Genomic DNA, 3,544 nt, shown 5'->3' on the forward strand with positions numbered 1-3,544 from the left:
CCGCGCCCTAGTGCTCCCGGAGGGACCATCCCCGTGGCCCGCCACCACCCCAGCCCCGGGAACCGCGGAAAAGCCAGGACTTTGGAATCGAGCCGACTTAAGCCTGCCTGGCTTTGCTCCTAGCTCGCTGTGCGACTTTGGTAAATTCTTTCCCCCATCTGACCCCGCTTTCTGCTTTATGCGGATAGCGCCCCCGCCCTTGCAGGATTTTCGAGATGACCTGAAATGACTTTGTGAAGCATCAGGCGCTCGAAAGTCCCCTCTTAGGGGCAGCTTGGAGTTCCTAATCCCACCTCCAACATCCCCCCGACCCTCCTCCAAGGCTGGATCGGATCCTCGTATTATTCACTCACATGGCCCACAGCTATAATTTCATATTCGCTTGAATTTGATGTTATGGTCTGTATCTTGGAATTCCGTGAGAGCAGGTCGCGTTCATGCTTACACCCCAGCGTCCAGTTCAGTCCTGAAATACAGCAGGAACTCAATAAATGCCCACTCTTCATTCCATCCCGCCTATGCAACCCTGGTGGAGCGGAAGTGGGGTCAATACCTCCATCGGCCAGCAGAGGGCAGGCGATGACCAGCTTTCTCGCCGAGCTGGAAGTCCAGGTGCGCGAAGATTTGAAGCATCCATGGACCCGCAAGCCGCGGGCCGGGGGCTTGGGCATCTGTGGTTCGTAACTTGTCCTGGACCAAAGACGTCTCCGACGACCTGTGAGGATGGACGGCCCATGAAGATGCTCTGAGAAAGGTCAGCAGGGGAAGGAGTTTGCTGTAAAGGCAGAGGAAACCCAGGAAAAGCTGGGAGGAATGGGACTCAATGGCAAAGAGTCAGGCTAAGAAAGTACTAGCCGGTGGGGAGCGAGAGGTGGCCGCTGTTGTTCTGTGACTCGAGATGGCAGGACCTGGCTGGAAGGACCTCAGCTGTTCTAGGTTTAGCAAAAGTCATTTGGTGTCAGTCCTGAAACCGGGCTGTGTCTGCTGGTATCTCAGAAGAGCCCGGGTGGGAGCAGAGCTATTTCGGGTGGCCAGAGGGCAGAGTCATGCCACAAACATGTCTGTGGAAGCACTGTATATAAACTCTATATTCAGCAGGGAAACCCTGGAAACTTCAGAAATCCTTCAAGGGAGTCTGGGAGGGAAGAGAGGAGAGAGAACAGGGGTTGTGGCTACAGATAGCACAGTAATTCTACCTCTGGGAGCCTCAATTTCCTCATCTGCAAGATGGAGATAAAAATCTACCTTGTAGGATTGCATTGGATTAAACAGGATGAACTGAATCAGTGGTTCTCAACCTTGGTCGCACACTGAAATCTCTGTGCCCTTGGCAAATACTGATGCCTGGGGTGTGAGAATTAAAAAACAACAACTCTCCGGGTGATTGTAATGTGCTGCCAAGGCTGGGAACTACAGAGCGAAATAAAACACTGACCACAGAGCAGGGCACATACTAGGGGTTCAACAGTGTTTAGCACATTTTTTAAAAAATGGAGCACACATTGTTTTCATTGTTCTTTGTTAGAGAAATAAGTTGATACAAAGATTGTTGCAGAAATTGAATTTCCGACAAGCTTGTTTCCGGAGAGATGAATCATCTGGGATTTGATGCTTCTGGAGGTGGGGGAAGACAGAGGCAGCCTCGGGTAGTATGACTTGTCCTAACACCCAGCTGAGCTGAACAAGGCAGGGACCACCCTGTTCTAGCTTGCGGTTTGCATCACCCACCGTCTCTGAGGCATCCTTTGAGCACGCAAGCAGCGTGAATGCTTGTGTTTGCCCACTTCTGGGGTTAAGGATAGAGGCAGTTTTCTCCTCTCCCTCAGTGTCCTTGAGCGGTGGTGGTGGGTGGGGGTATGCCACTGTTTGTCTTTTGAGTAACCCGTCAGTGCAGGGGGGCACTTCCTTCTCTGTGGATCTTGGTAGCCGTATGCGCTTTGTCACAGACCCGGTGATTATTCACTGCACCCCACTGCTTTCTTGCTGGGTGAACCCAGCCTGAAGTGCCATGAGGACCCACTCACCCAGGCCTGCAGCTGTGACCCCTTGCCATGGGCAGCAAGACTGGCTGCAGGAGTGGGCTCCTCAACCACTCCTGGTGGTCTGGCCCCGCTGAAGGTGGAAAGGGAGGCAGAGAAACCCGCACTGACTCCCTCCAGATACGGACTTGTGAGTTGGGCGGCAGACGGTGTCTGGCCAGCATGATCAGGTTTAGCAAATAAAAATACAGGATGACCAATTAAATTTGAGGGGCTTCCCTGATGGCTCAGATGCTAAAGAATCTGCCTGCAAGGTGGGAGAACTGGGTTCAATCCCTGGGTTGCGAAGATCCTCTGGAGAAGGGAATGGCTACCCACTCCAGTATTCTTGCTTGGAGAATTCCATGGACGGAGGAGTCTGGCAAGCTACAGTCGGGGTCCCAAAGAGTCGGACACGACTGAGCAACTGACACATTATACTCAACAGTTATTCATTGGCATCTGAAATTCAAATTTAATGGTATCTCCTTGATTTTTACTTGCTAAATCTGACTGGTCAAACAGCCAAGGAGTGCTCAGCACATGGAGCTTGCAATGGCCTCCTGCTCAGTGCTGCCACATGCAGCTTCCACCTGTCACTGCCCTGCTCCAGAACTGTGTGTGGCTCCCAACTGCTTCCAGAGACAAGCTTGGACTCCAGGGCTACTGTGCTGGGCCTGGCTTTCCTGCCAGGCCAGCTGCCCTGCTTGGGCTCTTTCCCATCTCTGCCCCTGCTCATGTTTTCCCTGCCTGGCATGTCTCCTGTCCATTCCCCGTAGCAGTTGCAAACACTTATTGAGCACCTACTAAATATAGGCAACATGCTGAGTTTTTCATTTGCATTATCTCAATTTGATTGTCACAAAACCTAGTAGAGACAGTAGCTGTCCTGTTTTACCAGTGAAGAAAGCGATGCTCTCAGATGTGATTCTTTTTTTTTTAAACTGAAGTATACCTGATTTACAATATTGTGTTTCAGGTGTACAGCAAAGTGATTAGGTTATATATATATCAGATCAGATCAGTCGCTCAGTCACGTCCGACTCTTCTGCAATCACAACACGCCAGGCCTCCCTGTCCATCACCAACTCCCGGAGTTCACTCAGACTCACGTCCATTGAGTCAGTGATGCCATCCAGCCATATCATCCTCTGTCGTCCCCTTCTCCTCCTGCCCTCAATCCCTCCCAGCATCAGAGTCTTTTCCAATGAGTCAACTCTTCTCATGAGGTGGCCAAAGTACTGGAGTTTCAGCTTTAGCATCATTCCTTCCAAAGAAATCCCAGGGCTGATCTCCTTCAGAATGGACTGGTTGGATCTCCTTGCAGTCCAAGGGACTCTCAAGAGTCTTCTCCAACACCACAGTTCAAAAGCATCAATTCTTCAGCGCTCAGCCTTCTTCACAGTCCAACTCTCACATCCATACATGACCACAAGAAAAACCATAGCCTTGACTAGGTGAACCTTTGTTGGCAAAGTAATGTCTCTGCTTTTGAATATGCTATCTAGGTTGGTCATAACTTTCCT

The 3,544-nt window shown here is 50.8% G+C and overlaps 1 protein-coding gene across 1 annotated transcript in view; it reads right to left on the bottom strand.

Annotated features, from left to right (window-relative positions):
• The window catches only part of LPIN3 (lipin 3), a 27,448-nt gene that overhangs the window by 19,689 nt on the left and 4,215 nt on the right, over positions 1 to 3,544 (bottom strand). Inside the window, exons 2-3 of the mRNA XM_010829142.1 lie at positions 554 to 715; positions 354 to 466 (exon numbers count right to left, since the gene is read on the bottom strand). The gene's annotated coding sequence lies outside the window, so the exon portion shown is untranslated. The remainder of the gene's footprint in view (positions 1 to 353; positions 467 to 553; positions 716 to 3,544) is intronic.

The sequence above is a fragment of the Bison bison genome, unplaced genomic scaffold (genome assembly GCF_000754665.1).
Source record: "Bison bison bison isolate TAMUID 2011002044 unplaced genomic scaffold, Bison_UMD1.0 scf7180017864500, whole genome shotgun sequence".
In the NCBI taxonomy this organism is placed as follows: Eukaryota; Metazoa; Chordata; class Mammalia; order Artiodactyla; family Bovidae; genus Bison; species Bison bison.